This window comes from Polypterus senegalus, chromosome 7, assembly GCF_016835505.1.
Source record: "Polypterus senegalus isolate Bchr_013 chromosome 7, ASM1683550v1, whole genome shotgun sequence".
Classification (NCBI taxonomy): domain Eukaryota; kingdom Metazoa; phylum Chordata; class Cladistia; order Polypteriformes; family Polypteridae; genus Polypterus; species Polypterus senegalus.
Window position 1 is genome coordinate 39,347,486 of NC_053160.1, and position 13,740 is coordinate 39,361,225.

A 13,740-nucleotide genomic window follows, 5' to 3' on the forward strand; every position below is an offset into this window, starting at 1 on the left:
AAATATACAAAACCGAAAAAAACTGGCTGAAACATAACACTGTCTCATGCTGTTGGACATCCCATTCCAGAACCATGGGTATTAATATACAGTAGATTTGGCCTTCCTTTGTGGCTATAAGAATTTCATTTGGATAAGCAATTAAAAATTAAATATAAAGAGTTCTAAACATGGAAGACCATTGAAAAGTTAACAATGCTATTCCAATTTATAAGTGTGTGAAAAACAAAAATTTATTAAGAAAATACAACTAAGAAATCTGACAATTGAGAGGAGAGCATTCAGTCCATTTGTCAATGGCTCCCAACCTATTTGGCCTTCAGACCCAGTTTTATCTCTTTGGTCAAAATGACCCCGGGCAACATAAACCTGTAAGATATTAAAGAGTTTCCCCCTTAATGTAAAAAGTGCAATGATAATACATATTATGGTGTTTCCAGCTTGAGCTAGGGAGCCATCGACGTGACTCATGACCCACTGTTTGAGAAACACTACTATAAGACTCTACAAGACAGTGAAGGCACAGCAGGGTGGGTGCTACGTGCTCGCTGGTGCGGGTCTGTGTAAGGACTCTGGCAGCAGAGTTTTAGACCAACTGGTGCTGCGATAACAGATCAGAAGGGACACCTGCCAGTAAGGAGTTACAGTAGTTAAAGTGGGATGCATTAAAGCATGGACAAGTTTCTCAGTATTGGAAAAGGAGAGGTATAAACGAACACAGAATACGTTATAGAGATGGCCCCATTTCTCATCAGTCATTAGCTTGTCCTCTTGAGCATAGCCATCAACAGAGTGTTTGTTTGTGGAGAGAGTGCTGACCTCTTCGAGAGGCTTACTTACCTTGGCAATGACCTTCATGTCTCTGGTTACTCTTCCTATGAAGTCAATAGAAGGATTGGGAAAGCATGAGGTCGCTGGAAAGGGGTGTGTGGCACTCTCAACATCTTTGCAAAAGGACTAAACTCCAAGTCTTTAGAGTCCTGGTGCTTTATGATCCAGTTACCTGAGATAAAGACTGTACTCCTTCAGTACTGTGTCTCTTCAGAGAATCCTTGGGTACCGTTGGTTTGACTTTGTGTCGAATGTGCGATTGCTCATAGAGTCCTGAATGTGGCACATTGAGAGGAAGCGTCAGTTACGGCACTACACCCATGTGGTGCAGTTCCCTGAGAGTGATCTGGCTCACGTGATTCTCATTGCTGAGAGGGTGGAGAAGGCCAAGGGGACAACCACATAACACCTGGCTGCGGCAGATGAATGGTCATTTCTGGAGGGTGGGACTGGACCATATGTCTGCCTGGTGGATTGCCAACCAGGATCCCGAGCTGTTTCATTTTGAGATGGATGTGGCAATGTGCTGCACCAGTGCATTGATCATTGACAATTTTAACTTATGTGTTTACTTTCTTCCTTTAATTCTATTCCTTAACTTTGCATTTAGAAAAACAACAAGCTTTATAAGGGCCAGCATGGGCACTTATTTTCATATTGTCAAAGAAAGTTCATCTTACAGTAACTCTTTGCTCTTTGACACTTTTAACCATAATAAATCAGCAGGAGTGCTAAAAATCCCTCCTTGCAGTACTGTGAACTGTACATCACCACAGTTGGATATCACACTTCTGACAATTTCTCTTTGCTTTCTGTAAGAAAGCCAATTTTGGATCCTTCTATGCATGTGTCCTACTAAAGCATTTTTAATTTATCAGTGTCTCCTCTCTATTTCATTTCACTTCCTTCCTTCAAATGAAACATATTGCATGTTACACCTTTGATGAACAACATTTGAAAACCTGATTCTGTTAACCTGTGATCCCGATCTGCCATCATTGCAAGCTTAGTTTTGAGTAAACGGTTAATTCTGCTTGCTGTTACGTACCTTAGCACAAAATGTCTTTCCACATTTCCTCCCCACTTGAAACTGAAAAAGATGGTTGAAAAAGAAAACCATTCTATTTCCATTAGCCTTGTCCCAACAACTCCCTTTGAACTAGATGTGCATTGAGAGATCCCCAAAACCTCTTATAGAGTGACTGCCAACAAAAAGTACTCACCCCTCGGTAGTTTTCTTGTTTTATTGGTATACAGCAGTTAATTGTGGTGGATTTAACTTGTCACTTTAGACACTGATCAACAGAACAAGCCTCTTGAATATCAAAGTGAGAATACATCTCTGCAAAGCGGTATAAATCTACACTAGATATATAAAATTCTAAGCCTAAAAGTGCAACGATTCTGTGCAACAATTTTATGTGACCTTTTTATGTCACATTTTTTGTCACACTTTAAATCAGGCTTATTTTAAAACCTACATATACAGTATATGTTTGGTATCATTCTTTTCAAAATTTATCGAACTTTAATGTGCTGTTGTTAGATTTTCAGATTCTTATTCCGTTTTTAAATTATAAAGTAAAAAATATCAAGAACTGACATCCTGCGAGTCGAGACTTTGTGTCCAAAAGATTTAACCACACACGGGGCCAGAAATAAAGGACAAAGAGTAGGACAGCTGCTCTACATGCTTTTAAATGGTAGAAGTGCCGCACAAGATGCAGATCATGTAGCAAGTCAGCAGCAGCAAGCCAACGGAGGTAAAAGGAGGAGGTAAAAAAAACTGCATTTATTTCCCATTGTATCACCGTTTCTGAGGGGGTTTCTGAGGAGCGACCGCATCTTCTTGGGGTGTGTTCAGCCCCCCTCTTCACAACGCGAGTGGCAGAGACATGAAATGGCTAGCGTGTAGCACAGGCGAGCGAAATGAGCAGGGGGTGAACCCCCTAGTTAATTATAAATTTAAAACACAAAACAATGATCACAAAAGTATTCACCCCCTTCAGTATGACGCACCTAATTCATCACTGGAGAGCCAATTGGTTTAAGAAGTCATATCGTTAGCTCAAAGGAGATCATCTGTATGGGGTTTCCATAGATTGTAGTATAAACCTGGAAATTTCAACCTGTGACGAGTCAGTATGGTGGTCTACCCTACACAATGAACAGAAAAGAACACTGCAAGGTAATTAAAAAGCACAAGTCAAGGGATGGAGACAAGAAAATGTCCAAGTCATTGAATATCCCTTGGACTCAAGTGAAATCAATCAGGAAGAAATGGGAAGAGCATGTATGGTACAGCTGTAAATCTGCCCCGAGCAGGCCATCCACCAAAGCTGAGCCTGTCAGGTTGCATGGGAATCGTGAGTGAACAGACTTTTTCAAGTCCAGCCACAAATTCTTACTTGGTTTGAGATGTAGACTCCAACTCTGACACTCTAGGACGGGGGTGCCCAATGTGTCGATCGCGATTGACCGGTAGATCGCAAAGGTAGTGCAGGTCGATCGCGTTGCATTTAAAAAAAAATTTTTTAAACGTTAGTCTATCAGATATCCTCCTTATGGCATTTGCCACTTGATTGACATACAGGGCGGCCAGTCTGAGATCTGTTTTCTTCTAACACACTGGTCATCCCGCACGCACGATCAAACACGCGAGCTACTGCAAAACTCCGGCTGTGATCTACTTAGCCTTCCAGTTTATATTGACTAAAGAAGGGATTTTTTAAAAATATGTTTAGGGAGGGTATGGGCTGGATGTGGAATTGGAAGAGGATTTTTTTTCTCACAATGTCACAATCGAAGTGCGTTTGTCTGATCTGTCAATCTATCATTGCTATTCCAAAGAAGGAAAATGTGTAAAGGCACTTTCGAACTGTTCATAAAAACTACTTCCTTTCCGAAAAGCGATCTGAGAAACAGAAAGGAGCGGGAACTAAAATCGCAGTCAATTGGACAGCCGTCATTTTTCACTCGGCTGAATTCAAAAGCTCCTTGACTGCATTATTCGGCTCTACTTATTTATGTGAGTCAGCCTTTTCCCATATGAAGATTATTAAATCCAAATGCTGTAGTGACCATAAATGTATTGAATTGTTATTGTGCCCAAAAGGGTTATTCAGTTATGCAAGGTACGACAACTTATATATTGGGTTTTTTTTAATATATTTTTATTAATTTTATTGCAATCCATACAAATCAATCAAAATTGAGTTATGAACAAATCGATCCCCACCCCTGAGAGAGAGAGCGCAAGGCAAACGGCATGAGATTTAAGGCTTGTAAACATACCTAAATTAATAAATTCTCTGTGCTTTATGAGCTTATTTTAAAATATTGCTGATTAGATCCTGCCATGTTTTGAAAAAAGTCTGTATGGATCCTCTAACTGAGTATTTGATTTTTTCCAATTTCAAATAATATAACACATCGGTTTCCCACTGACTAGAAAGAGGAGAGTTTGGGTTCTTCCAGTTTATCAGAATAAGTCTGCGTGCCAAAAGTGTAGTGAATGCAATCACAATTTGTTTGTCTTTCTCCACTTTAAACCCATCTGGAAGAACCCCAACGACAACATATATTTTATGTATAAAGTATACTCAGATAGCATTTTTAATGTAGGTAGATCATTTCGACCTGGTCATTTTAAAAGTAGCTCGCAAGCCGAAAAAGTGTGGGCACCTCTGCTCTAGGATATTAATATTGTTGTTTTCAAACAGCTACCTTTCTAGCTTCGGGCTTTACGCTTTGGGTTGTTGTCTTGCTGAAAAACGTATATTCTTCCAAGGAACTGGTTTCCTAGAGAATTTTCCTTATTTTGCTGCATTTATTTTACCTTCTCATACCTTCTAAGCCTGCTTCAGAGAAGCATCACCACAACATGATGCTGCCATCATCAATGCTCTTCATGCTGAGGAATGTGTGTTTTTGACAATGTGCAGTGGCACTTATTCTCTTTGCCAAAACAAATAAAAGTTCAATCTTGACTCTCATCAGATCTTTGAACCTTCTGTCAGCTGTCTTCAAAGTCTACCAGGTGTCTTCTGGCAAATTCTACCCAAGACATCATGTGCGTTTTTTAACAGTCGCTCTCCCATAAAGCTGTGACTGGAGAAGTACCCGGACAACAGCTGTTGTATACACAGCTTCTCCAATCTTATCCAGTGTAGCTTGTAACTCCATTAGAGTTCCCATAGGGCTCTTGGTGGCATCCCTTACTAGTCTTCTTCTTGCACAATGACTATATTTTTGTGGCCGGCCTTCTCTAAGCAGACTTACAGCTGTGCTCTACTCATTCTGTTTCTTAATGGTTGATATAAGTGGACTCCAAGGGATATTCAGTGAGGATTTTGTCTCTTTAATTCCTGTACTGTGTTTTTCTTAAATCTCTCTTGAAATGCTTGTTTTGTGTTTTTGAAGTACAATTTTGATTTATTTGTATGAGTTACTATTTCCTTTGTTTATCATTCATAGTATTCTTTATGTTTTATGTATCTGTATTTAAACATGTGTTATGCTCCACGTGTTTTGTGGGTGGTCCTACAAGAGGTGGGGCCTCCTTTCAATCACCACCAGAAACCATACTGTAATTCCAGAAGGTCTCCCAATGGTAGTTCATTTTGAATGCGCTTGAGAGTTTTTGGTGAGTTATTGGATTGCTGACGTGCTTATTGTGATTTATGTTTGCTCTGTCATTTGACCACTCTTTGGATTCTTGTATTGGGTCTTTGTTCATCTCTGAATGCCTTTGTTAGCAAGTCCTTTTACCATTTATGCTCTTCAGAGTTTAACATCGTAACAGAGCATTTTGTGAGAATGACATTTTTTTATTTTATAAAGGTCCTGCATTTTTCTTCTAATCTACCTGGTTTTTGATAGTAACCAGTGAGCATTGTTGGAAGTGCTTTTGGAACTGCCGGGGCTCTCTAAGTTCATAACAGCTTTTCAGTTTCCTTTTCCCAGAGTTGTTTGGGGTGTTCCTGTCTCTTTGTTGTAATGGCTGAGGTCAAGCAGCTTTATTGTTAGACCATACGCACACGGCATTGAACCATACAGCTCATTGAAATTATGGATCAAATTTTCAGTTATGTGGACTTTGCCTTGGATTGTATTTTGGATTTGTTAGACTTGGGTTGACATTTTAAGTAAACACTTTTTGCCCTATTTTCTATTGCTTTGCCCCTTTATTCCATCTTTTGTTGATATAAATAAATCTTTTATTTATAAAGACATTTATTGCTTTTTTTTATATCAAGCCACATGTTTATTGTTATCCACTCTCTTGAATGGCATTTTTGTACATTTTGGACTTTTAAAGCCATTGTGGGCTTGAAGCCTGCCATTTGCGTTTGGGGTCAGGCTGCCTGGGGTAAAGCCTATTTTAGGGTCCTGGCCTAGCTGGTGGTATTTGGATGCTTGCTTACTTCTTTTTGCCATTTTGTGTACTGCTATTCACATCAATTTTGTATTTTCTAAACAAATTTAGATTTAGAATTGAATAGCCTAATCCTAGCTCTAACATACTGTATTAGCTACTTTGAGAAAGATGGAGGGACTTCTTAAAAATGGCAGATAAAACAAGGTTCCTGCTTTATGTACACCCAGCACTCTAAACATTAAACTTGCTATTAAAGCACTCGAGATGCTACACTTTGTGTGGTCTCCTTAATCCAATTTAAAAAGCAAATATGTCCCAATTGCAAAATCAGTCTATTTTTATAAGACAGTTTACTTTATACTGCAGCAAGGGAAAAAAATAGATGTTTAAAAGTGACAATACAATTTTCAATTAAATGTTGGGTCACTAGCGCTATCCATAAAGTTCTGGTAATTGTGTGAAGATTTATTGCTCAACTAGCAAACAGTTCTGTAAAATTCAAAGGTATTTATATGTAGGTTGTTCATTTTAACAACATTATTTCATGCAGATTTATGATCCACTTGTGATACAGTATTTCAGACAGATATATTTATTGGGAGGTGCTGCATTTATATTGTTCTGTTTTTTCACAAATCCATAATAGCTGCCAGAGCTATTAAGATGTCTGTCACTGAAAGCATGCAGGGCCAAAAGACTCTTCTGGATGCTACAGTAGTTATGGTGATAAATATTGACCTCAAGCAAATCTCCGTGCTTTGAAGTGCAGCTGAATTTTAAGATGATTTTATAACCTTAACTGTGATTTTCTCAATGATTTTTACCCATTTTTACATTATGGAGGCCTTGTACAATATGCTGAATGCAAAATTACAATGGCAGTTATTTGTCAAGTATTTATGAAAATCATAATCGAGCAAATGAAGACAAATGAGAGCAATGTGAATAGCATGAAGGCAACACAGTACTGGCTAAAAAGCTTACTCATTTACTGGCACGAAACAACTGACTGAACCCTGTTAATCCAGATTCAAATCCTTATAGACATATTTTTGCAGAGAGTTGACAGAAGGCCAGTACAACAAGTAACCACTGAATATGGAAGAGCTTAAGCACTGTGGTCTGTGCCATTATTAGGACTGCTTTTCTCTGCCTGGCCTACAATACTGTCATTTCTGTTGGAAGTAAAGCTGTACCCTTATTTTTAAATGATATATTTGAGTTTGGATGGTTACAAGCAGTTCTTTGCAACCCTATGAAATATCAACATCAGCAGATAATTCCACGATATGTCAAGTCTGGCAATAATGTGACCCAAATAAGTGAGTGAATCAAATGTGCCTGGAGCTTCATGTGCAGTTTTTCAAGCATGTGATCAATCTGACAGATACAAAAATCAAAAGTGATGACAAAAATGTTAGCAACGGAAACACTGCCCGTAAGTTTCATAGGCGGTAAGTGTGTTGGAGCAGGCGGTTCTTAAACTTTTTAATCTGAGGATCGAAAAAAGAAAATTAGGACCATACAGGGACTCAAGAATGACAGTTGAGTCATACATAAACGGATAAACAATGTCCATATAATAAAAGTCAGTGAATGCTGTAAGAACAAAAAAATGAAAGCTCATAAAGGTTTTGGCACCAAAGCAATCCCTGAATAGTTTGTGGTGGACGGCCGGGACACCTTCAAAATGAAAGGACAGGGAGAGACGGCAGTCACAAGGGATTGTCTCCCCCCCGAAATGCCAGATGGCAGCCTCTATGGGTTGCAGCAGTGCCCTGGAATCCCACAGGCAGTTTGGGAATTTGGGTTCTTTGGCTCAGCCCCCTAGGGTTCTGTGGGTGCCACCAGGGGGCAAGGCCCTGCTTCATGGGGCTCCTACCTTACCCAGAAGTGCTTCTGGGCCAAGTGTTTGGGACACTGGAAGTACTTCTGGGGATCACTTAAAAGAAGCCAGGTGCCTCAACCCAAGAAGCCAGAGTCAGGAGGGAGAAGATGAAGCTTGCTGGGAGGAGTGGAAGCTGAAAGAGGTGCTGAAGTTAAGAAAGAGAAAAGTGTTGTGTACCTGTGTGCTTTATTAATTTGTACTGAGATGATTCTGTGGGAAACGCTTGGGGGAAGCATTTCATATGAATAAAAGCCTTTGTGCATTGTTGGACTTGTGCCTGTGTCTGTTTGTATTGGGTCTGGGGAGCTGGAGCACCTTCTGCTGGCCACAAGCTACAAGACCTTAAATCAAAATGCACAACAGAAAACAAACACGAGCAGCCTTCTTCAGATGCAGTTTGAGAACTGACTGCCACAAGATGGCAGAGGACGCAGTTTTAACAGCTGCAAAGAGGAAAAGGTGGGTTCAGATGGCTGGAAACTGGAAGTGATGTCAGTGGTTGAAGGTCTGTCAATCATCCTTTCTATAGAGGGAGAAGGAGAAGAGTTATTAAGTGACAGTGCCTACCCCTGGCTCGGAGTGACATTACACCCAGCTAAACCCTGAAGTTGTACCCTAATCTCACATGTGTGACAATGATAGACAGATAGATACTTATTAATATTCTTCCATTCAAGAATATTTCTTACATGAATATTACTTGAATATTACTAAAAGAGAAAAGTGGAAAGCAAACATATTGTTAATAAAACAATAAATATTATTCCAAACAGGGAGTAGATTTGTGAGGTATAATCACTGCCAGTGTAAATGCTTAGTGTTAAGCTTTAAAAAGTTTAAATTAGTGTAAAACAGTGGTTTTCAAATTGTGGGGCGGGCCCCCCTAGGGGGGTGTGAAATAACAAAAAGGGGGGCACGAAGATGTGAAAAAAAGAAAACAAGAATCAAAAATATGAAAAATACATCTATTGAAACCAAAACAAATTAAATTAAACTACATTCTGATACTAGAAAAATAAATATAGAGTTAGATAAATGTCGGTAAAGTTTAAGTAGGTATAATAAAGTATGCATCTATTATATATCATTAATTAAAAAAGAACAAATTGGTATTAGTAGGCTCCTTTCAAAAAAATCTTAGGGGGGTCGCGATTGAAATTGTTATGAAAACGCAAATACTTAAAGGTTGAGAAATGCTGGTGTAAGCTGCGCTAATTTAGGGTGGTCATAACAAATATGCTTTACTTCATGAGGTAGAAGTACAAAATAAACAAGAATAGTTGAATTAAATATTTGAAATGTTGTGTCCTTTATTTTAAATGTTTAAAGTTGAAATAAAACAACACTCCACATGTCTTTATTTGTATTTGATATTATTTTAAAATTTTGTGAAACGGAGTAATGTTAATCCTGCGTATCCCTTTAAGGGGTGAACCCCCCCCCGGTCAGCTGATGTAGCATGCACAACTTCAAGTCCTCAGGATATGAGGGCGGTCAAAGTCGTAGGAGTTGCTGAGAAGACAAACGAAGTGGAAGCCAATGGAAGTTGTTGTAGATATTACCAAATAGATGCAAAGTTCAAGAAAAGATAAGGAAGTCTATGTAGAAGGGTAATGGCAAAAAAAAGTGAAGATGCTATCAAAATGGGGAAAACAGGAGTCCTTTTCAAAATGTGCCTCATTCAGTACTCCATGAGCAACCGCTCATTCGACACAAAGGCAAACCAACAGTACCCAAGGAGACACAAAGGAGTAACAAAGGAGTCCAGTCTTCATCTCAGGTCACTGGATAGCATCCATTTCTCACAACCACAGAAAGACAGGAAGCACCAGGACTCTAAAGACTTGGATCTTCGTCCTTTTGCATAGATATCGGCAGCGCCACACACCCCTTTCCAGCGACCTCATGACCCCCCATGCTCTCACAATCCGTCTACTGACTTCTTAGGAAGAGTCACCAGAGACATGAATGTCACTGCCAAGGTAAGTAAACCTCTCGACAAGGTTGACACTCTCTCCGCAGACACACATACTGCTGATGGCTGTGCCCAAGAGGTCATTAAAGGCCTGGACACTCGCAAGCCCCCACACTCAGACTCCTCATTTAGTCTCTCTAGCGCCCCGGTCAGTGTGCTCTAAACACATTCCATGAAATTCCATCCCATTTCTTGACTGTGAGCAAAAGTAGACTCTAATGGCAGGAAACTGGGTAAACAATGTAAAAGAAGATGACTTGTAAAAGAAGGGCAGAGTCCAAGAAAAGACAGACAAATGTGAGGCACGTCTAAAATATAAAAACAGGCACAGATTGTCAAGGCACACAGAAGGTCTTCAGGATAGCTAAGAGGCACAGTGTTATCATCCTATCGAGGCCACATCAACTGACCCCAGGGGTTCACCCCCAAATGGGATATGAGGTGTCAAAGTACTGTACTGTTTCAATATCTTTGCTCCTCCAAACGTGTGGATTCTTCTTAAAAGAGGTAAGATAAGCAAATACTCAGGTGAAGTGCTGGGGTTCACTGTGGCACCCCGTTTAACATGGACAAAGTAATTATGGGTAAAAATGAAAGCTTAATAGCATAACCCGGCTGATTTACTCTTAAATCAAGTCCTGTTCTAACTGGCACAGATGAAGTGATGTGGCCACAGTAATTGATTTGGATGACACTGCGGTTTGTACTCAGTAACCTTAGACGTTACAAGGAGATCCTGTCAAAACATGGCATTGCAATGGCTGATCTTTGTATCTGTAAGTAAACAACAGCACTTAATCCTGCTCCAGCGTTTACTTTATACTGCATATCAGGCGTTTTTAAAAAATTACTATTATTATTATTTTTTTTATTTTGCACTCTATGTAACCAGGGGATTAAACATATCTTTGCCACTTGTAACTTGATATAAGCCAAGAATTAATGCAGTGGAAACGCTTATTCCCTCCTGCCAAAACATTTCACACACAGCCTTCAGCAGCTATGAAGATTATGGAAACAATTTTTCTGAGGATTCAATGGAAGGTGACAGCTGCTATAATATGTGGTTTAAGAAGCAAGCAGATTGCCTAACCCAACTGAAAGAGCAAAGGAGGAGGAGGAGGAGGAGGAAGATCTGGTAATTATACCACTGTGGCCATTAGGCTTGAGAGAGCATCTTGTGGCTTGACGTCTCAGCACCCTTAAGCAGAAAGACAGTCATTGGTCTGATCGCAGTCTTTCATTATTATACCAGGAGTTCAGCAACACAGCCATGATTTAGCTGATTATAACATATTCTAAACAAAGAAAACCCACTGAAAAAGGAAACAAAATATGGGGCAAGCAGGCTGGTCAGTTCATCTTAAGTAGATTCTTTTTAAAAATTGATGCTAAAAGTCATGATGACTCCATAGTGTCTCCAACTAATTAGGATTTAACCATTTCAGACACAAGTATCTTTAAGAAAGTTTAGAATCTAGTAGAAACCACTCAGCCACCAGCTTACACACAACCACAAGAACGGCACTTGAATTGACTTCACCACTGGGTTCTGAGCGAAGTGCCGATGGGGTACCTAGAGGAATCCCATATTCCAATATGCACACAATGTGAAGACTCCAAATAGATGGCACCCCTCATTCTCTAATGTGGACTTCCTTTCAAAAAGTGAATTTCTGGATTTTCCATCATTTCTGGTTGATAGTGAATCTATGAAGAGACTGTTCTTATGTTATGGTTTAATATGAACCATACTGTAAAAGCTAATAAGTGTCACATCATTTTTTAATGAATTCTTCATTTCCCAACATGCTTGGTCAAATGTCTTTTTTATTGTCTATTAAAAATGAATCTTCAGCCTTAAAGAATAACTACATAGACACAGAGTGATTTACAAACACATGCTACTAGAAGCTCAGATTGCAAGCCCTTTTAATGGACAAGCTCAGTAACATTTTTAGAAATGACCAATGCAGTTGTAGATACACCATTAAACCATTGCATGTCAGAGGATGGAAGTTCTTAAAGATAAAATACACCATGGACAGGATTTATACTCTTAGTACACTTACATAACATCATAACTTGCAAATACTTTGACAACTGGCCATAGTTCACCCGTGTCTTTATGTGTACTAATTCTGTAATTAGTAATTTGTATAATTTATACGTGCATTTTACCTGAGAACTTGTTACAGCACTTAACAAAAATAAACTGAATTGAATTGACAATAGGGTTCAAGAGTACAAACAAATCCTCATTTCGTTTAGCACCTTCCTATAGTGAAATACCACCCAAGACTCTTTATAATGAAAAATATATAATATAACTCTTTCAAATGTTTCTCTCTAGTGGAGTACACACAACAGTTAGGTGACTTACTTAGGGCTGCACCGAGAGCAGAACCTGCAACCTTGTTAATTAAAGTCCAGTGCTTTAGTCCTAATATCTTTAATTGCAAGGTGTTGTTTACAGCCTGTTTAAATCATTCTTTATGCAGCTTTTCATTCATTCAAAATGCTGCTGTAAGATTCATTACACAAACTAAAACTGTGAACATATCACCTTGGCTCTCAAGTCCTTGCACTGGTTCCCAGTCAAATTAGGAGCGATTCAAAATACTCCTTTTAAGATATAGTTTTAAATGTCTGAGGCTCTGCTTACTTGTTTTCACGAATCATTACTTACAAACCATAGCGTCTATCACCATCTCAATACACCAGTCTAGCAAAGAGTCCAAGGATTAATAAATTAACAGCTAGAGATTAAGCTTTTAGTTACAGGGTCCTGAAGCTGTGGAATGATCTACCTGATAATATAACAAATGCCCAATTAGTCTCAGTTTTTAAATCCCAGCTGAAGACTCAGTATTTCAGTCTAGGATACCCTGTCTAGAGCCGCTGATTTACTGTGCACATTACATCTTTGTCTGTTAGTCATTTGTACAAAAATCTTCTGATATATACACTATACCGTGGCTGTCCATTTGTCTGTACAGGATTTCAAATCACCTTTAGCTCATAAACCTTTTAAATTATTGACCTGAAATTTGGTACACATATACTACGTGACGTCTACTACATCTTTCGGTGATGATTGACCTCCGTGGTTTTTCCTCGTTTTATTTTTACTTTATTTTATTGTAGGATCAACTCTCAGCAGCAGCCATCAAGGCAGCTGTGCGGCACATGCATACAGGCACCGTTCTCATCGCTACCACCTTCACCGTCCCTTTCCCTACCTCTTCATATCTTACATCAGGCAGAATGAAGCCTTAAGTGAAAGCTTAAGTGAAAAATAAAGGAAAACGTACTAAGTAATTGCAACACAAATACTGACTTAATCAGTTTTAATGCGAAAAGATGCCGATGAAAAAAGAGAAGAAGGGGGCCGCTAGGGTGATTAAAAGAAGAGATGCTCAGGAAGCAGCAAGCGCATCAACTTCTCTGCAAATGAATCTTAAACGCACAGAGAAAGAGTCTGAAAACTAGGAATGCTCAAGTCAAGTGTATTCACTGCACGTTATCGTGCAGTGCGCCGTTACTGGTAACACAATAATTATAAACTGTTACTAACCCTCCTCTATTCTGTCTACTTTTAGTTCTTGTTGCTGTGCTTGGTGGAAATGATTTATGTAGAAGGAAAAGACACCTGAGATACTGGGG